This window comes from Furipterus horrens, unplaced genomic scaffold (assembly GCF_987537825.1).
Source record: "Furipterus horrens unplaced genomic scaffold, mFurHor1.1.pri manual_scaffold_15, whole genome shotgun sequence".
NCBI classification, from domain to species: domain Eukaryota; kingdom Metazoa; phylum Chordata; class Mammalia; order Chiroptera; family Furipteridae; genus Furipterus; species Furipterus horrens.
In genome coordinates this window covers 7,094,057-7,116,064 of record NW_028327185.1, presented here as the reverse complement: position 1 = coordinate 7,116,064, position 22,008 = coordinate 7,094,057, and the positions used below count along the sequence as shown (strand labels likewise).

The window sequence follows — 22,008 nt, the reverse complement described above, 5'->3', positions numbered from 1 at the left end:
CCTGGAGTCACTGGTAGACACACCTGACGATACCAGTGTCCGTACCGAATGCGATCCCTTCTTTCAAGTGCAAATTAGCTCCGCATTTCAGCCAAGAGACACAAGTATCCCTTGTTCAAGGTTTTTCTACTAGTGTCTCACTCAAGGAGAGCATTTAATCAGACAAAATGCTCACAAGGACTTACTTTGGCAGATTTTATTTTCAAAATGGCCAGAGCAACAGCTCCTTACAGCAGAACGTGGATACGGAGAGATGGAGGTCTATGTTTCCTCCCTTGGAAGCTGGACACAGCATGACTAGGTGACAGTAGGGCTTTCAGGGCCTGTGCCCTGACTGGGAATTGAACCGGTGACCCTTTGGTTCACAGGCCGGCACTCAATCCACTGAGCCACACCAGCCAGGGCTCAAAGTCATTACAAACAAACAAACAACAGTCATTCAAACTGCTTATTCGCTGACCATAGAGAAGAGCGCCAGGCGACTGCCTGTATTGCCCATCCAGCTGATTTGTATAGTTTGGTCCAATCTAAGAAGGGGAGTGTCCTCAGCTGATATGATCAGACGTGACCTGGTGCCTATAGAGCAGAGGCGACAACAGGGCAGGCCTGCCCTCATAACTGCAGCTGCCCTCACAGGACTTCTCAGCCGGGAACAAGCCTGGAGGTGCAGAGAGGACCCCAGCTCCCAGCTGGAAAACAAAAGCCAGTGACTCAGAGAGCAGAAGGTCCTCGGGGCAAAGGCTGAGTCTCACTCAGTGTCACCAGTCTAGGAGACAAAAACAACGTCATATTAAACAATGAAAAAGGAAACGATAATAAGAGTTGTAACAGCCCCACCAGTTTGATCTTTTCTTCCACTGGAATCCACGTGATATTTAACTAGGATGGTTAGGAGAGCTATTTATAGATTCTTCTATGAAGAATTGTGTGAGTTTACATACACACATATAAATAAATACACAATCATAATCACTTCAAATAAATAGACATTCAAAACCAGAACCGGAGGATTCATACTTTCATCTCATGTTTGTATAGCCTTTCATTAATTGGAGTGTTGGCAATGTTGTTGAAAAACTCTTATGGCCACCCAGGACTAGAAATATAAATGTAAATGGTCTTCTTCCTTTCAGCGAATTTGTCAAGTATCAGCTTATAATCACCAGTCCCATCTTCTACTCACCAAAGACCTCAGCGTTGCATCAAAGGTCCAAACAGAGGCAAGTCACTGATTTTCATCAGTTCTCAACAGATGGACTTAAAAGGTGCAGATGGTCACACAAAACCTGAAACGATAGCTTATACTTTCCAAACCCATGTGGGTGGAAGAGTTGCTTCATTACAAAGTGATATCTAAATGGTTTACTGCCTACCTTCTAGAAAAGTCCCTCATCAAGCACCTAGTCCAGATTAATTAAACTGAATTGAATTGAATCACAACAAAGACACCAAAAAGAAATGGTGAGAAACAGCACAGCTGCCTACCGGCAAATAACTGCAGCTTACAATATCAACATGGCATTATTTTTCAAAAGTTATAGCAAAGCAGCGTTGCCAGCATAGAAGAGGAGCAACAGAAATATGGTCCACCCAAAAATATTTCACTCAGCTGTGTTTTCAATCATGCCATTAATATGTCAGTCAGGAGCCTTTTAATTCCAAGTACCAAAAAACTTGAATCAACCTAGGATGAAAATCGGTGATTTTACAATTCACTGTAATTGGGAGACTCGGCCATCCTGATTCACACACCCTCCCTGGGTGAAGTGTGGTTCCCCCTAAGGAAGTGATTGTGTGAATGACATGTATTGTACATAACACACACACACACACACACACACACACACACACACACACTTGTCCACTACAACGAGTCCTTTATACCTTTGAAATCATTGATCCTCTCCCTAGGAAAATATATTATTAATTTAGGAACGCTTCAGTATGAATGAGCCGATTGAGCATTTTATCCTGGAGAGGAGTTGCGGTTGTATAATCCCACTGGGTACTGGCAATAGAAACAAATTAAAAGGCCAAGAATGGGGGCCGGGGTGAGGCAGAAGACAAGGTGCCAAGGATGAACGTTAGCTGTTTTACAGCTTTGCCCCCAGCGTAGTTTTGCCCTTCAACCAGAGAAAGGCAATTCAAAGAAGTGACTCTTCGCAGTATAAACAATGAGTTGCAAACTTTTTCAGCACCAAAATAAACAAAGCAGCGTCGGGGCACGTAGACTGAGAACACAGAGCAACCGGCCAAAACTGAACCGTGCAGAGGCTGTGCGTAGCCGGAGTTTCTAGAGTCCTGCTCAGATAGCAAATCTTCCTGAGTGTTCAAAAATGGCACAGCTGATTATTTTTTAACCTTTGCCCTCAAGCCCACTTGAAAATCACATTTAGAACCTGGAGGCAATTAATTTGTCCAATAAATGTATCATCTGGTTGTGACCAAGTACCGACTACTTTTAATTGGGTTCTCAAATGTCTTTCCTAGCAAGGAGCTTACAGATGAACAAATGTCAAGTGTCTTGCTGATTCCTAGAACCATGGGCTCCCAGGGCAGCTTCTGAGCAAGACTGCACATAAGCCATTCTTCCAAGTTAGCTTTTATTTAAAAACCAGCCCCCCCTGAACAAATCTCGAATGAAAGATTCTACAGTGTCTTCTACATTCATAACCACGTAAGTAAAGAAATGAGGCCGAGTGAAGAAAAGTCGTAACTAACCATCACCTCTGCCCGCCAGGGTGATGATTGGGACAGGCGTGGACAGCGTGTCGTAGGAAGCTGGGCTCGTAGTGAGGCCGGGCTAACTGGAACCTTATTCCACCGAAGACTAGCTGTGCAATCGTAAGCAGCGTCCTTACATTCTCTTTCCGACTGAATTGGTAAAGAGGGTTAAAACCTCCCTAGTAAGATGGGCATGAATAACAAATTAAATTTGATATCACACAAAACAATACCAGACAGGTAGTAGGTGCTCCTGCAAAAGAGCTCACTTATTACTAATAGCATTGTCCCAATGTCTCCCTGGGACTTCAGTGGCTTTAGGGGAAGTCAGAAAGTGTGGGATCCACAAGTGGGACCTCCAAAGCAGGTTATTTCTTACCAGCAAATGCCAGGTCTGGATGGAGTTGTAAGACAGTTTAAATAAGTGAGAAATTCTCATGAATTGCCCTTCCCACTGCCCACCAACTCCTTCCTCAAGAATAGATGTCCTTTACGCTGTCCTCCACGCTTTGAGAAGGATGACTTCGCTGTGTGTCTTGTGGAACTCAGCAAAACCTCTCTTCTCCCCTCAAAAGCATTATCTAGCTACAGCAAAGAACAAACTACTTCCAGCAGACTTCAAGAACCCTTTAGCCATGATGACAGCATGCAAGTTGATCTAGCATGAAAGACGATGCCTTCATAACAACCATGATTAGGCAGCACTGCTAATGACTTGAACGATGATGTGACCGATTCCTTTTAGCTCTGCAAGAATTATACCTACCAGTTCAATAGCAAAGTGACCAGGAAGCATTTAAAACTAATTACTTGTTCCCTGACCAGTGTGGCAAAACGAAAGTCACTGGTTCGATTCCTGGTGAGGTCAGTCCATGTTTCTCCCCTACATCGATGTTTCTCTCCTTCTCTTTCTCCCTCCTTTTCCCTCTGTCTAAAAATAAACAAATAAAATACTTTAAAATACTAATTATTTGTGCTTACTCATGTTTAGAAGGACGTAGGGCCTTCTTTTTCTAATGCATTCAGAATTGCAGACCCGCGGCTCAGACAGTATTTCAGTCCTTGTCACACAAGCCTTTCGCGGCAGCCTGAATTTCGCAGGGCGGTAAAGAGCACACATAAGCAGACACCTCCAAGGAAGCAATCATCATATTTAATTTTGCCAGCTCTGGAGTTCTAAACCCTGTATCTCTGTTTTCTCCCACTGTCCTCTAAACTCTTTCTTAAAAGTACTTGTTGGGTTTAATATGTGAAAGATAAAGAGACCTCCAGCACATGTAGTTTTAACACATTGTGGACGGGCAGCGAGAATTCTCGTCGTTGCTAAAAGGCATTAAATACCTCAGTACACAGCGTGTTAATAGTGTGGTTATGCTGGGCATAGATTTTAACTACAAGGGTGAAGAAAGGGAGTCAAACCTATGGTTTCATCTGCTCAGTATTTTAGAACTCAAGAAAACAATGCTCAGGCCATGAAGCCTCACCCCACACTCCTCCCCAAGTGCAAGGTCAGTTTGACACTCTGAATGGTTAAATCATCCTTGGCAAAGTCTGAACTTGGCAGAAGCTCCATAATGAGAAATCCAGATGACTGGTATCATTTGTCACGTGAGTGCCCCACACTTAATCTAGCACGGGTTTGTTTTTGTAAGGAATAGCAATGACTTAAAAGCAGTCATTAGGGATGTTTAATATTTTAACTGCTCTGACACTAGATGTGGTCTTCACCTTCCATGGCACCTTTTCGCATTAAACTCTACACATAAATAAGCTGCTCAGGCCTTCTCAAGTCAGCTCCCTTCTGCTGGGCCGTTCCAAAAGGATTCCAGCAGCTTCTTGCCCCGGTTCTGAAAAACTGCAGAGCTTTGCTTGAGGCAGAGGCTGGGTTGCATTGACGAATGCAGAAAAGCAAGCGTCGAGGCTCCCTCTACTCACTCTCTTCTGGATTTTCTACGTCCACTTCAATGGTGCTGCAGATACTTTTCAAAGCACCGAGAGGAATATCAGATTGATATGGCAGGATGCAATTTACTGGGTCAATACACACGGCAGATAATATTGTCAAAGCCCTCACAACCAGTCTCTATGTAACAAGTCAATGGACTCTCCCAGGTCTGCATGACTCTAAAGCTTGAACTTTGACACGCGATCCCGTATTCATTTGCATAAATACTTACCAGCTGGCAGTGATGGTGGAGGTGTGACAGGCACCCCAGAATTTTTTTTCTGAGTTGATCAGAAAATGGTCCAGTGAATTCAAAGAAAAGAGTATCCTCAATAATTTTAAGTAGACTCCAATCTTGATTTTAAATTCTTTCCGTCTCCTCATTTCTCCAAATGGTCTCAATAAGAAACGGAAATATAACAAACTATACACATGGTAAACAAGTTTTTAATATATAAGAAACTGTCATAAATAGAATATGACTTTGTTTTGTTTTGTTCTGTTTTAATTTTCTTTTGACTGCCGAACAGGGTATCAATAGACCAGGGAGTCTTAGTCTTAATTTTGCCGCTGTAAGAGAGGAAAAAAACTTTTCCTCTACCCTCTCAGGCTCTGTACCTGGGACATGTGAATTAAAGTAGCAAAAGATAGCTCCATGAAAGAAAAGTATATGTTTCTTTGTTGATGTCAATATTTTTATGCTCATGGAAACTTCACAAAAGGGTTGTGAAAATGCATAGAAGCACTTAAACTTGGACTCTTCTGGGCCATTGCAATAAAGGGCAGTCCATTGTGGAGAAGTAACTGGACAAAGGAAAACGGACTTTGAGACTCTAGAAGCAGTGGGCTGTCGAAAGGTGAATATACGGGGCAACTAATGGAAGATAAGAGGCCTTTTAGTAAGATTCATTTGTGGAGGCTCATCTCAGTGCTGACTTCCCATCTTCTTCACGGCTGCTTCATTCCTCGGGGGAGAAGATTTACGACTGTCCTCATTCCTGAGGAGTTCCAGCCTTTGGTCAGACAAAGGAACTTTCCAGAAGGCTTCTTTATACATTAGTTGATCCTCCATTACTTTCAACTCAAAATAATCCCTAGGCCAAAGGGACATATGTGGTGGTGGTGGGGGGTGTATAGTCCCATCCCCTTCACTGCTAATTTCCTCAGAGATATTTGCTAGTCCATTCGTTTATCTGGGACTTAGTTTATGTACCAGTGAAATAAAGGAATTGGAATAGATTTCTTAATTACATCTATTCTTTGATATTCTGGGGTTTGTGTGTGTGTGTGTGTGTACTCATTACGGGTTTCATTTCCAAAGGCTGCGTGCTTAGGTGGTCTGTGTAACATAGAGTTACTCTTCTCAGGCGAAAGCAGTGCAGGTCTGACAGCTAATCGAGAGAACTGATATTCTCCCTGAACTGACTTTTCTGCTCAAGAATGTATCGGTAGGGACTGTAAGGTGGATAAAAAAAATGCAGTCTGTTGCGGAGATGAGGCTCCTTTTACCATATTCTTTTTACCAAAGAGATCCAGCAACGGTAAAGAGGTTACGCCTGAAGCAACTTTAAAATTTGGGGGGTATCTCAGGACCCCGTATGTTGATTCTCATACATTGATGCTGCTCTTCCCCATGGTACGCTGACTCTTCTGAGGATTGTCATGAGCCAAACTGAGTCCCACTTTTAGTCATACCTAAGCACCGCCTCCTGTGATCAGTCCCTACCCAACACCTCAGCTGGTTTGATCTTGAACTCCTTAACAATCCCAAATGGATCCAAGAGACTCCCTCAACAAGAATGTGTCTTCGGTGACTCTCCAATGTCTTGTAAGCAACGCTATGAAAGAGAAAATTGCCAGGCTCAGCTTCAGAAGAGACACGCAGATCCAAAAAGCAGAAGTTAGGCCCTGGGCAGGTGACTTGGCTTTCTTAAACGGGGGCAGTGCCTTTGTAAAATGAGGGCCAGTGTGATTTCTCAACCAAAATATCAGCCGAATCAAGGATGCTTCTTCATGAAAGAGCAAGGAAACATTTTCAAAACACTGGCAAGCCATCAGAGGAAACTTAGCTGTCATGTCCTGCTCTACAGGCAGTTCCAGCTCTATTTATACTCCACAATGACAAAAATGCATCTGTCCAGTGTTGGAATGACACTAGAGAGCCTGATTATTTGAATCCCCTCTCCGGTGATTGAATAAGAAGGGCAGTTCCTCACATGACTACTGCCTGAACTCTAACCAAGGCCTGGTCCGAAGGCAGTAGGTCTGTTCTGGGAGCCAACAGGAAGTTCTCCCCAACTGGAGCCAGTCGGATGGGGACGTGCTTTGCTTCAGCTGGAAGTCATTTGTACTTTTCCTTGGATTAATCAGACCCAGCGGCTTGTGAGAACACACCCAAGGAGATCTTGCTTCCCCGATCTGTCGTAGGGGCTGATGTCCGTCCAGCTGCTTAAGTATTTAAGGGAAGTACCTGGAGTTGTTGGGTCGCCTTTAATGGAGAACAGGATCAAAACGAGAGAATTGCCCACGGAATGGAAAAATAAGAATCCGAGGTGTGGTACACTTGCAAAGGTCGCTAGTGCTTTCCAAAATTCCACTAGGAAGTGTGGGCAAGGATGGGTGGGGGCCCCACCATGCAGGAAAATTTCCTCCAGGGTACCTAGTCCAATAGGTTTCACCAGAGTTGTGTCTACACAGCAGAGAAATTTGGAGGAGGGGAAAAAATTGCATCAGGCAACCTTGATTCCAGGTAGTAACACTGGGTCATGGAAAGGCTAGAAATGACCAGATAGTCAAGCTAAGTTATTATTTGACAAAACATTTCTGAAAGGTGTTTTGTCAGGGGAAGGTGTCCTTGTTTTTCGAAATGTCTCTTAAAGAGAATGTCCTCTTGGAATGAGTTTGAGTTGTCACTTAGTACCTTACCTTTTGCCCTTTTCCAGAAGCTGGAAGAGGAAAGATTTGCTGACCAGTGATGATTCATCCCTGGAAATCCCGTCTCTGGTAGCTACAGCCCAGTGCCACAGAGGTTTCCTCAGCCTCCCACGGAAAGGTAATCTAATGGGATTTATAACAGAATTGGTGCTCTGGTCCATCAAGTTTACAAATGCTGATAGGGATGATCCTGGAGTAGAGAAATGCCAAGTGTCTGATGAGCTTCACAGGCAGGGGTAGGCCTGCCCAACAACGAGAACCCCAAACCAGGGAGGCAGAAGTGACCGAAAAATACAGACTCGCACACAGCACACCTCCCTAACCAAACACGACAGAATCATCATCTTAAACACAGAAACCTTTGTGAATTTTCAAGAAATTCTATGCTCTATCATGCCGACTCAATACAACGGTTCTGTTACTTTATTATTTTTTTAATGATAAGAGACTCCACTGCGTGCCAGGTGTTTATTAAGTAAACTATCCCTGCCATTGATGAGTTGGAGGAAGAAGAAACAGAGACACTAAACGTGAAGAGTTCTGTGACTCGGGTGGGACAGAGGATGGTGTGAGCAAGAAGAAGACGGTCAGAAAAATTGTCCGGAAGGATCAAAGATTTTGCTTTGATTGCCTTTAAACGGGCTTGCTCCAAGGAGGAAGGAGGAAGAGGAAAGGAAGAGGGGGAGGAATATATATATACATAATGTGTTATACATAAAATACTTTTAAGTAAGAAGAAAATAGATAGATAGCTTGATAGAGAGTACTACCTCTCAGGTCAGTGATTTTTGTTGCTGGGCTGGCCTCGGTGTATAAGCAACTCCTAGGGGGTAACCCACAAACTCTGAGGGGATACAGAGGTGGGTGCCTGGCTGATACGTGTCCTTTTTCTACCATTTCCGGTTTGTTTCTGGGCAGGGGGCCATTTCTGTCCACAAGGATGATTCGTACGGAACCTGTTCCAATGTACGGCTTATCTGATTCCACGGCGTAGTGTCTCTGGAGGTATTACCTCCTACGGTGCCTCTCCTTGTCAGGAGCCTTTTTTATCTCTTCCACCAAAACTAGCGGTCTCAGTGGCTACTGTAGCCAACCACATCATCAATACTATTGAAAGCCATATGATCAGTGACATCGCGTGACAGCGGTAGCAAGCAGAATGGCCCAAACGGGATTGCGGGATTGGACGCCCACACTCTGAGCATGTGTGGGCTGATAAATATCTAAAATCCCCTGCAAGTTAGTTTTATTTTTCTGGATCAGTTCTGTCACTTTTCAAATGGGAATAATAATAATATCAGCCCTCTCTTTTTGGGGGAGAGGGAGGCATGTTTTCAAAACCAGATAAGATACGATATTTAAAGAATCTAGCAGTGTTAACATTTAAAATGTTAATGTGACTCGATTCTAAAACAATTTTGCGGCGGAAAAGTAAACCAGCTAAAATTTTGCATGATGTAATTTCATCCTGCCGAAGTTTTCTCAACATAGACACATGTTCGCCATTGGCAGTGAGGGCCTCTCTGTGGCAGCCACTCGGCTAAGCCCTGGACTGACAAAGACAAGAGACCCCAGCTGCCCCCAGGGAGTTACAGTCTGGGAGGAAAAGATGCTCACGGGGCACTTACATTGATCTCTGTAAGGGGCTGCAATTGAGAGATGGCAGAATAGGCAACAGAAACACAACCAAGGGAGGCTCTGACATCCGGATCTGACCCGACCTTAGCAGGGCACACGCGTGTGTGTGCTGCCCTACCCACAGCGGGGCTGGGTGCGAATGTGCACAAGCTTCCTCCCGCGTTCTGGTGAGAGGTGTTCAGGAGCTGTGCTAATAGCAAATATTGATCCCAGCAGAATTCATATAGCAGCTTTTTAAAAACATTAATCCCTTTCAGATCAAACTGAGTGACTCTATCCAGACTTCAAAGGTTCCCGATTTTAGATTTATTTACTGAACATTTACTCTGCTCCAGGCACGGAGCTGGATGTCTTCACTGCATTATCACATTTAAAAGCTAAATAAAGATGGAGGTAGCTTTAATTTAATCCCATTGTAAGCTTCTGTTCTCCATCATGAAGCCATTGCTATACCCTGGCTAACAGCCCATGCTCACGCTACTTGGCAGGAATTCTGTTGAAGAAGAAATCAGTTCTAACCAAAATATTCCAAGTAATTTCACTGCCAGCCTTTGAATAAAAATAATATCTGTTTGGTAATAGATGGTAATAGATTTTTTTTTTTTTTTTTTTTTAGTAAATGGCTTTGAATACCCACACATTACTTTTCTTAAACACATGCTCTTCAAAGTCTTCTGGTCGTTTGTTCCACAAATTTGTAAATAGTAGGAGGGGATTTGTTTGTATCAGTTTCTGGGGGCTGCCATAACAAAGTACCGCTAATCGAGTGGCTAAACAGCAGAAATGCATTGTCTCACAGTTCTGGAGGCTAGAAGTTCAAGATCAAAAGTGGCGGGAGGGTGGGGTGGGTGCCTTCAGATGTCTGTGAGGCAGAATCTGTTGCTTGCCTCTCCCCTGGCGTCTGGTGGTTTGCTGGCACTTTGGGGTGCTCCTTGCCTTGTAGAAGCCTCACCCTGGTCTCTGCCTTCATTTTCACATGACTTTCTGTGTACATGTCAGTCTCCAGATTCCTCTTTTTTAAGATAAAGATTAGTAGCTGTCCTAATGGTCTTACTTTAGCTTGGTCACCTCTGTAAAGACTCTAATCTCCCCATAGGGTCCCACTCTGACATCCTGAGGGATAAGATGTGAATTTGGGTGGCACACGATTCAACCTAGAAGAGTCAGTAAAGATGATGCTTTTTAAATATTGATCCTGGGTAGAATGATAAATGTCAAAGGCCCTACTCACTTCCAGACCAACAAAGGTGAATTAAAGAGCTAGCCCGTGCTCCGTCGTGGGAAGGTCTGATATCACAGAATTACGAACACCCTGAAGAAAATGTAAGTCCCTGCGAAGAACGTCTCTAGCTTTTGTTTGTTGACAATTAAAATGAGCTATGATCATTCTATTACCTTCACATTTCACAGCTGTCTGATTAGTGATATCAAGTGGCAGTTGGTACCAGAAAAAATATGTGCGTAGTCACAGTGTGTGTGTGTGTGCGTGTGTGTGTGTGAGAGAGAGAGAGAGAGAGCTCAAACGCACATGTGTGGGCGCATATACATGACAAAACCAGCTTTGAATGTCCTTGTTCACTTACAAAATATATATTATACTTAAATAAAACATTACCAAATGGGTCACCGAGGATATAATTTTTTATTAACACCTTTTTTTTTTTGCATGATTTTAAGAAGGTTTTTTCAAATACAATGTGTGCCAGAAATTAAATTTGGCTAACATTTCAAAAAGACCCCATTATAATTTAGCATGTTTTATCTTACTTTATGCTCGCACAGTAAGTTAGGACCATAGGGTATTGCAACTGCTGTTTAATTGGTGAAAGACAAAGACCCAAGGAAGGTAAAGGATATGTCTGCCATCACCAAATCTGTGAGGGGAGCAACCAGGACTAGAAACCAGGTTTCTGGCCACTTCAGTCAAATAAAAGACAGTGGTAAACGTTCTGTGAGATACGAATATTCACAACATGAACGTTCTGTCAGTCTGTGAAATCACACAACTGTAAAATTATTGAATTATCCATTGGAGTTTCTCCATTTGGTTTCAGCCTCATCAAATGCCTTGTTACAGATTTTGATGAAAGAAATTTCTCCCACACCAGAATGAATTAGTTTCCCAACAATACAGATCGGTGATATGATTTAGTGGATTTTGCTTTCTCATGTAGTAGAAATCTTTCCTTATTGTATAAAGCTAATTTCCATCATATGATAACCCATCACAAGTCAGGTTATAAATGTCCAAGACCAAAGTCAGTGGTTTTAACAGCCCCAAAAGAAGAAGAAACTCTGCATTGTGCTGCCTAAAGACCTGACGGTACTTGTGGGATGGAATTCTTATGTCATAAAAAAGATCTATGCCTTTATCAGTCATTAATAATATGAGTATGACCTCATTTGTGAGTGAGAGAGTTACACAGTCTGTTTTCCACAAAGTCTGTAGTTACTTACTCTGTACCCAGCCCTAACCTCTGTCCTGGATTCTCATCCAACTTCTGGCGATTGCACTAAAGCATCTTTGCCATTGGTTCACCTGCCACATCAAAGCCAAACCCACAGTCTCCCCTCTAAGATTAACTTCTACTCATAACTGTATCATTTTTGTGACACCCTCTGGCTCAGAAAGGCAGTCATTTTTTTTACCTTCTTTCTTGATCCTGCCCTTCAAACAATCCCCAGGTGCTGGGACTTCTTTCTTTACAGTGGTTCTTCCTGCGCACCTAAGGTCAGGCTTGTATCGTCAGACTCTTGCATGGCCCCACCCACAGCGGGGCAGGTAAGAGCATCGTGACCTCTCATCTGCTTCCTTGTGTGGGGGCGGGGGTCCTGACTTGTTCCAGACCCGTCCAAAGTCATACCTCCACCAACCTTCTATAATCTCCTCTCCCTGGAGAGTGGGCGCTACAGTAAGCAGTCCCTCTCTATATCCCGGTTCACTTATTGCGGCCTCACTGTATCGCGGGATTTTTAAGAATATTATATTGAATTATTTATCACGGATTTTTTGCCATACCACGGGGTTTTGCGGTACCTGTATACGTATGCTGTTAAAGTGACGTAGGTTTAAGAGTGTAGAATAAACGTAAGGTTCCTACTAAGTGGGAGCGTCTAGAACGTAATACCCACGATACGTGAGGGAATACTACTCATTAAGACAAGCTTTGTTTTCATGATAAGATGGGGTCGCCTCCCTGGGAGGGGCTTTTTTTTGCCCGCCTCCTCTAGCTCTGTAAGAGATCATCAGTCCGACCATGAACTTCTCGGATGGTTAGAGGAAGAGTGCGTCTCAGCTCACCTCACAGAATAATGTCGTCCTCGCTGTTCTCAAGTAACGTCACCTTCAACCCATGGCTTTTCCGCAGACTTAGCAAAATCTCAGCTCCTCGAAATGATATCTATAACCTCTTTTTGTGTTTATAGCTTATTGTGGTTTAAAACAAAAACTTTTTTGGTTCTCTCTAGTTAGGAAATCAATACCTTTTGTAGAAATTGGAAGATACAGGAAGGCAAAGAGAAACAAATTGGCAAAGTGGCCTCCCTCCTGGAGGCCCCAAGGAGGGCCCACCTCCTTGCCTGTCCCAGCTTTTGGGGAGCACCTGCACTCCTGGGCATGTGGGACTTTTCCATCTCCAAGGCCAGAGTCTTGAAATCTGTCTCTTACTCACGTTCCGGTCTCTTTCATGTATAAGGACGCTGGTGAATACATCAGGCCCACCAGGATAATCCAAGATAATCTCCCCATTTCAAGATCCTTAACTTAGTCATACCTACAAAGCCCCTTTTGCCATGTAAGTAACAAATCCACAGATTCCAAGGATTAGTACATGGACATCTTGGCGGGGGGGGGGGGGGGCATTATTCTGCCCACCACAACAGACTATGGAGTGTCATGTATAACAAAAAAAAAAAAAAAAAAAAAAAATTGTTGAAATCCATCACTTGGTGATAAGCCACACAGCTGCTAAGTGCCAAAGCTTGAACTTGAATTTCCTAGAAAGGAAACTAAGACATTTCAAAAAGTATCCAATCACGCACTGGAAGAATTCAAATTAGCAACCGTGTTATACATGGTTTAAGTCACCAGCTCCTCCCACATTCAGTATCTGTTAAATATGAAGAAAGGACGGAGGAAAGCCAGAGGAAAACAAGGTTTGAGAATCCGAGAGTTCTTCTATTCAAAGAACAAGACTTTCGCACTTGGAGAGGGTCAGGGGTGCGATCTTTAAGAAACTGGACATCGTCGCGGACTTGAAAGAAAATAATGGAAATGAACTCACGAAAGGAGAACAGAAGGACACATCAGATTGGACAGTCAATGAGCAAAGTAACAGGCAAAAACTAAAGACGCATAAGGAGTGCGTTGCAAGATCAATTCTACACGCGTGACAAAAAGCGTCGTCAGAAGCTGCAGGAGGTATCGGCTGCCGTGAAGTAATGGCTGTCAGGCTGCAGGCTTCAGATGGAAAAGTCACCAGCTGAAATGTTCACGTTCTTGGTCTGGGCCCATTGAGAACAGAGAGGGAAAACGAAGCCGAGTGTGATTCATTCCAGGCCCCCGAACACTGGCTGCCGCTGCTTAAAGGAAGGGAGGTTTGTGTGTGTCGGGAAGAGACGGAGGTCTGTCCCCTTGTGGACTTCTGGATGGATCACGGTGGACGTCCTGATAGAGGTGTGGGTCTGAGCGGCGTCCCCTGAACACAAAGGACGGCTGCCTTATCTGAGCTCCATCCACACGACTCCTCGGCCTGTCCTGCCAGACGGAGCACATTTTTCACATAATGCACTTGGCAGGGAAAGAGAATCTATTTTAAGCTGACTGTTCATTTTTCATGATGTGCGTTACAAAGGCACCGGTATAGCCCAATTTATTTATAAGTGAACTTAAAACACTTTAAAATACAAGGAAACCATTCGGCTAAATGCCGACTCCTGGGAGTTGGGTTCCTGTATGGGAGACTGAGATTGCATCTCTATAGACCTCTCTTAAATAAAAATGGATAAAACAGGCAGAACTCAGGCTGAAGCAAAGCAGACTTAGTGGGGTCCTAACCCGTGGAAGGGAAAGACCACACAGCAGAAGGGTTGGAACTTATTAATGGCAATGGATGAACCTCTCTGTGGTTTAGGCTGAAACGCCTGGGATTGCTTTTCAAATGTTTTAAATTTGATAATATATATACATATATAGACACACACACACACACACACACACACACACACACACACATTCAGAAAGCAAGTGTGTTTGCCAAAATCTTTCCTGTCCCCATTCTTCAACCCATATGGATTTTAAATGTTTGTAATCCATATGTCTCTGATGTGCTCACAAAAGACCCTCAGAGGACTGGCTCATGAAAGACGGCTCTCTGAGGAAATTCCTGCCCAAACCTTTGCTCTAAAAGTCGCCCCATTTCAAGGCCCTGCCCTGTCCCTTTGCCCCACTTTCCTATGAGTCACCACAGTAGGTCCTTGAAAAACATCACTTCATTCCATGCCATTTCCTTATCATGTCGATGAGAAAGCAGCCAGGGCTACCCTGTGTGTGTTGGGGGCTCGGAGTGGCGGGGGGGTTGGCATGTTGTCCCTATGTCTGCATGGGTTTTCTCCAGGGACTCTAGTTTTCTCCCATATCCCCAAGATGTGCACGTGAGGTTCAAGGGGGTGTCTGTATCATCTGGGTGTGAGTGAGTGTGGGTGGGTGGGTGGGAGGGCCTTATGTTGGAAGAGCATCCAGGGTCATCCTGCCTGTACCCTGAGCTACCAGGACAGGATCCAGCCACTGTGACCTTGAACTGGAATCAGAGGGTTGGAGAATCGTTATCTTACCTGTTTTTATTTATCTTTCTAAAATGTATGTATAGCCCACAATATTTAATATTAGAAGTGTTTTAGGTCTTTTTTTAGAAGTTTAGTGATATTTCTGTGACCAGAAACAAGTCATAGGAATTGAACTCTTGGGTCTGTCATTTAGCCTGTGGTCACATTGGTTTTCTTATATGTCCTTAAAGTCGCAATTTCCAAGAACCCTTGACAATGTCCAGTGAGAACTCATAACTTGGCGGAAACCAAAACGGGTGGGCTTTGAGGTCAAGCCTCAGCTCATTCCTCATTCTCTGCTTGAAACAGGGGCCTTGACAGCAACGTAGACCCCTTAGGTTCTCTTTTTCTCACTCAGGAAGAGGCAGGAGGGGCAGGAAGGGCTCGAAGCCTGTCTCCTGGCCCTTTCGGCCCTAAGGCCTCCCACCCAGGTGGACTACAGTGACTTCAGGTTCGCCGACCGGCTTTGTATCTTGCTCCGAACCCAAAGCTTCCCTCTGTTACGAATGTAGAAAATCCCTGACTGGACTGAAACAGGGAGCGAGCCTTAGGTTCCATTACGGGAGCCGTTATCTCTGCTCAGGGAGACAGACAACACAGGGGAAGGAGTCTGGGCTGCGATCGCAGACGGGCTTGGGTTCGAGTCCATTTCCTTCTCTCCTGGCTCGCGAACAAGGCTTAGAATCTGAGCTGGGACGTTTCGGGAACGGGAGACAGGAAGCTAAAATATGGACGCCAGGTCGGGGATGAGCCTGATGCGTCCTGGGGGGGAAGCTGCGCGGCCGGGACTGGTCTGGGTGGGCCCTGCTCCATGCTCCCGTGTCTGCCCAGCAAAACGGAGTTGTCACGTGCCCTTAAGCATGACAAAGGGAGCATGGGAGAGAGAGGAGAGAACCCCCAGGAAAATGATGGACCAAGTGGCACCGCCCACTTCTCTTTGGTGTCAGGAAAAGCCAGGGTTAAGGTTGGCGTAGTTAACAGAAGCACAGGTCCTCCTTAGCAGTGACCCGCCTTCCTTCCCTCCATCTCCCAGCCCTGGTGCAGCCACAGCAGCGGGGAGGCTGGGAACCAGCAGAGGGGAGGGGAGGATAGGCAGTCACGGCCTGGACCTGCTGCCTTGTCTCCCCTGCAAGGCCTGGCATGGTCACGCTTATTCCACGCACTCTTCTGGCTGTGGCGGACGGTAAAGTGGCAGGAGCGCACGGAGGAGGGAGGGCCTGGAGGACTGCCTTAGAGTCTGTGTGTGATCGTGAGGTGACTTCTGTGCCTTGCTCTCTGAAGCCTTGGGACGGAGCTGTGAGGCTGGGTCGTGGCAAGAAGGACAATTCTTGTGGGGCCTAGGGGCCCCTCCCTGTGGAATCCCAAGCAGTTCTGCTGTTACCAGTTTTAGGTGTTCTGCTACCATCGTCTTTGAAGAGAAGGTGAAGGGAATGATAATTATGCTACTTAAGGAACCTGGGGGCTTGTGACGGTCCTGAAGCCTGTCTGCAGGGGACAGAGGCTCCCAGCAACCCAGCAGAAAGGGAGGGGGCCCCAGAGGCCACAGCAGGCCTGGAGAGGCAGCAGGGGGCGGTCCCAGCCCAGCCCACGGACTGCGGGGCAGTGGAAAGATTTCTGTCTGTCTGCAAAGAGTTGAGAGTGAGCCTCCCAGAGGGCAGGGAAAAGAACTCAATTACTCACCACCCTCCGGTCCTGACTGATTTCTGCCTTCCTTTCTGATCTTTAATTGATGATAAACTCACCAGAAGTCCCCCCGGAGCCCTCAGCCCCTGCTGAGGTAGCCGTTTCGTTGGGGCGCAGTCAGAATGGGAGGATTTGGGGGCTGAAATGTATAGCGGACGCCCCGGGTCTGGGCGGCTGTGTGACGCACAACAGCATACATTGCATGACTCATAGAAGTCAGGGATGGAAAAGACCTATTAGGTCATTTTTTCCATCTTCCAGCCATTGCAGGTTTGCTCTTTGCCAAGGTGGGATTATAGTCAAATATTTGGTCCAGTCTGGTTTGAACCGATTCAAGTAATGGGGCTCCTACAACCTCCCCCGGGACCTTCATTCCACAGGATCATTGATCTCAATCTTCGGAAAATGTTCCTGATGTTCGCTTTAAATTTTCCTTTGCTCAATTTCATCCCATTAATCCTGCTTATTACCCCTCAGGCCACCCTAAATAATATGCCTTTTTCTTTTATGTTGACATTCCCCCAGTACTGGTAGGGAGGAGACGGGGGAATGCAAAAATGTCTTCTTGGCTTGGCTCACGGTCCCACGTATAAAATGAAGAATAGAAATGTTCTGAATAATAGCTTAAGATGCTGGGAGATGACGTGTATCAGATGGGAAAGGGTTTTCCAGATTGCCCCTGAATAGTTCAGACAATCAATGGCAGGTGTTTCTGAGTTTCACTTGACATTCTAAGTACGCGGAGAGAGTAGCAAAGACAAAATGTCACATAATCTACCATGCTGCCACCTCACGTGGATAAGGGTCTATGTCCTCATAGCCTTTGGGGGAGATAATTCTATATAATCCCCTGATTATTTTTCCCCAGAGGACAGGGATCACTTCAGACAGCCAAAAACCACATTTGTTGAACCCTCAGTGAAGAATGTCCCTTGCCTGAGTCAGCCACTACCAGAGCGTGAGGCCCCGGGGTACGAGCCAAGGTAGGATACCCTGCATCCCCCTCAAAGTGGTTTTTGGGTGCTGGAGTGCTTACTAAAAATACAAATTGTTGGGGCTCATCGGAACAACTGTGATTCAGAATCTATGACCCAAACCTAGAAACCTACATTAAAAAAAAAAAAGCAAGCTTAGTAGTATTTGATGAGCCCAATCCAAGGGGTAACTCTAATCCAATACCATTTGTGAACCGCTGACTAAGCCGGAGAAGCTAGTGTCCACAGAGTAGAAGTCTAGCTGGTGATGAGACAGGAATCAGGAGCCGGGGCTTACGGAGCCTCAGGACAGAGCTGAGTAAGGAGGGTGAGCAGTGACCCTGCGGGACAAAGGTGCAGAGTCCAGGGGCTGCATTTAGTGGCTGGCAGCACACTCGCCGAAAGGTCTGGCCGGACCCTGGTCTAGCTGAACAAGACCTGAGCTAACATTGCCAGCTTTTTTAACTTTTTCTTTGCATGGTGTGCAAAGGAATAATACAAGGGAAACCCAGTAGTGACGAGAAAGAGGAAGGAGGGAAATACTGGATTTCAAATGTGTAAACATGCCTACATGTACTTTAAAGGAGTCTCATGCCTGGTTTTGACCTTGAGTTATATAATAAAAGTTTGCAGCAGACCAATGTTTCTGCCCAGAAGACCTAGAAAGGCCTGATAAAATAGGAAAAAATATGTTGTTGTTGGTTTTCTTGAGGTCACTGGTGGGTTGCGAAGGCAAGCAAGATTGGGGGAGTTAAGATCCTGGAGTCAAGGGAATCTCAGGCAGATCTGCTTATACCCTGCAGGGTGTGCCCTGTGCCCCAAGGAGCATTTGCTGATCCTCAGTAGAGAAGGAGAGGCTGAGAATCTTGGCAGGTGACCCCTGTTAGGAGCGGAGCCTCAGGACAGAGCTGAGTAAGGAGGGTGAGCAGTGACCCTGCGGGACAAAGGTGCAGAGTCCAGGGGCTGCATTTAGTGGCTGGCAGCACACTCGCCGAAAGGTCTGGCCGGACCCTGGTCTAGCTGAACAAGACCTGAGCTAACATTGCCAGCTTTTTTAACTTTTTCTTTGCATGGTGTGCAAAGGAATAATACAAGGGAAACCCAGTAGTGACGAGAAAGAGGAAGGAGGGAAATACTGGATTTCAAATGTGTAAACATGCCTACATGTACTTTAAAGGAGTCTCATGCCTGGTTTTGACCTTGAGTTATATAATAAAAGTTTGCAGCAGACCAGTGTTTCTGCCCAGAAGACCTAGAAAGGCCTGATAAAATAGGAAAAAATATGTTGTTGTTGGTTTTCTTGAGGTCACTGGTGGGTTGCGAAGGCAAGCAAGATTGGGGGAGTTAAGATCCTGGAGTCAAGGGAATCTCAGGCAGATCTGCTTATACCCTGCAGGGTGTGCCCTGTGCCCCAAGGAGCATTTGCTGATCCTCAGTAGAGAAGGAGAGGCTGAGAATCTTGGCAGGTGACCCCTGTTAGGAGCGGAGGAACCAGAAATCTTTAGCAATATCCTGGGGCCAGAGAGACAAAGGTTAGGGTTTCGGCCTTCCAAGGCAGCCAGGCGTCAAGGGGCCAGGATCTAATGAGAAATAAGACACAGATGGTGTTTTCCCCTCAAGACATCTGTCAAATTCTTACGCTGATCTAAGTTCTCTGCTAAGTAGCTAACCGCCCCCCCTCCAAAAAAGGTGATAAAAGAAGAGTGATCTATGGTCACATGATAAAATGAGATGAATACTATTCGTACCCTAGGATCTACCAAGAACAAGTGGCCTTAACAAGCACCCAAGTCTTTCAGGTGGGACCCCTGGAGGGCGGGACTCCAGAAGCGGGTATAAACAACAAATAGAACTTGATGAAGGCTGGAGCCCAGCCACAGACCAGCTCAGTCCCTGAGTGGATTAAGTGACCTACTGCATTTAACCTGTCCACAGTTATCTAAAGTAACTGGCCCATGGAAGCACTGTAAAGAAAAAAACATAAAATAACATCGAACATAGATAGGACCCAATTTGGGGAGTTACCAAACAAGAGGTATGGTTTATAGTTTCCCTTGAGAAACTAGAATCTAGATTTAAAAAGAAAATAAAAAGAATCAAACTCAGATGCTCGCATCAAAAAACGCAATCATCGAAAGGAAGGCCTCAGTGTGGGGTTTAGAAGCAGATTTGACCCAGCAGAAGAGAGGATACATGACTGGAAGTTAGGTCAGTAGAAAAATCAAATATCCAGGTAAAAGCAGGAAACCAAGAACAGAAAATACAGAAAAGAAAATAATAAGAAACCTATGAAACAGTAAGTAGACCTCAAAAGCCTAATTTGAATCCCAAAAGGAAAGAAGAGAGAGCGTAAGAAGCCATATTAAAGAAATAATGGTAAATTTCCAAAACCAAAGGAAGATATCAAGTCAAAACATGTCTTTTTATGACAAGGTTATGGTTTTACTTTTGTAGGTTTCTTTATGTGGCTTTCCTGTATGAAGCTCCTCCGTGTTAAAGGCCCAGATTTATCACAATAAGATGCTGGTTCATGACAGTTATTATTGCAGCTCAAAATGAGTTCTGCATGCCTCGCTTTATCCCATGTGACTGAGCCAGATTGATTTAAAATGGATGTGATGATGATGGGTCCTGCTGCCTTCCTCTGCGATCCTGCACGGTTGTGCAGCCTCCCCCGACTCCTCCCTCCAGGGGACCAGCTAGGTACTCAGGAGATGATGCTATTCTATAATCCATGGTCTAATCTTCACCAAGGCATTACGACAGGTGAGGAGGGGCCTGCTGATCCTTCCAAGGGTCTCTGCCTCCTTGGGGTATCTGTAGTTTGTAGATGGTGGGTCTTGTTTGTGAGTCCCAGTCAAAGCTGCGATGTTTCTGATGCTGAAGGGACCCTCTCTCAGTTGTCATGGGCACCCTTGTTCCCCTGTTCCCAATGCCCGACTGTAGCCGCCATTTGCCCCCCATGTCCCCTGCCCACAGAGCCACCTCCAGTTAATACTCTGTGTCTTCCCCAGTGAACACACACGTTAGTTAACACTCTCAGCCACGGCTTTCTTCTGTGTTTCCTTTCGGAGACTTCTGGATCCCTTTTATCCCTTGCCTAGACTCCGGCGGCCGTGGGGATGGCTCTGCATCAGGCCCAACCTCTCAGCCATTTCTCCCAGCCATGGGTGTCTCTCAGAGGCGCCCATCTTCTTTTAGGCTGAACTGAGAGGTGACACCTGCAGAGCAGAGGGTTCGCACTTCTGAGAGCCTTTCCAACCCCCACTCACAAGTTGTGATAAAAGTAAATATGTGATGCTTATGATGCTTGCAGGACCTAAACTAAATGTCCAGGAAGGAAAGGCATACATCAAGAGGCTCTGTGGGGAGTTTTGCTCTCTTCTCCCTCATTTCCCACCCCTTCCCTCCATGGGCACAGAAAACAAAACACAGAGCCGAGCTAAATGTCTGAAAGGCAATGGGGCATATTGACCAGGACAAAAGAATCCACTCTACAGTTCCATTTGGTAATACCCATTTGTCAGACAGAACATTTATTTTTAGGCAACGTTATGTTCCAGGAATTACAGTAGGTGCTTTCCCACACCTCATCTCTCAACAATCCTTTGAGGTAGGCATGGCCTTCCTCAGAGTCAAGAGGAGGAAAGAGACGCACAGAGATGCAAACACTTGCCCAGAGTCACCAAATTCGGGCAATAATTAAATCGGCCCTTCTTTCTGACGCATGGGATGATTCCCGCCAACTCTCCTTCCGTCCCACTTGAAGAAAAGATGGTTATGATCTTTTAGGGAACAAAGACATTTTATAATTAATAGAGTATTTTTTTTTAGCCTCTGCTTACAGAATACCAAAACAATGTGTGCATGTGTTGAAGAGGAGACGCCAAATTTAGCAAAGCTGGGGAGGCAGAAGTCTTAAGGTAGGGGAGCTACATACGACATCAGTGGAGCTATCAATCCCTTATGCGCATCCTTTCAACCTCCTCTCCACTTCAGCTTTCTGGTTCAAGCACCAGCTCTACCAAAGCACCCTCCCTGAATAGCCATCTGTGCACCAAAGGGCGGAAACGTAGCTGCCGCGATGGTGATGGGGAGGATAGCCAGGTAGAAAGGGTGGCTAGATAAAGCACGCCACTCACTTTTAGCCCTGGCTTCTACAGTGAAGGTGGGGGCTGGTGGGTGTTTGGACTGACTTCCCAGGCCCAAGGGAAACTTGGCACCTGTGTCCAGAAATCCCCTCCCACCTGAGAAGGTTCTTGTCAACCTAGGGAGGGCTTGAGACTA

At 45.4% G+C, this 22,008-nt stretch overlaps 1 long non-coding RNA gene across 1 annotated transcript in view; it reads left to right on the top strand.

The window, feature by feature from the left end:
• The window catches only part of LOC149992327 (uncharacterized), a 118,562-nt gene that overhangs the window by 42,205 nt on the left and 54,349 nt on the right, over positions 1 to 22,008 (top strand). Inside the window, exon 3 of the long non-coding RNA XR_016508307.1 lies at positions 7,612 to 7,721. This is a non-coding gene — a long non-coding RNA (uncharacterized LOC149992327). The remainder of the gene's footprint in view (positions 1 to 7,611; positions 7,722 to 22,008) is intronic.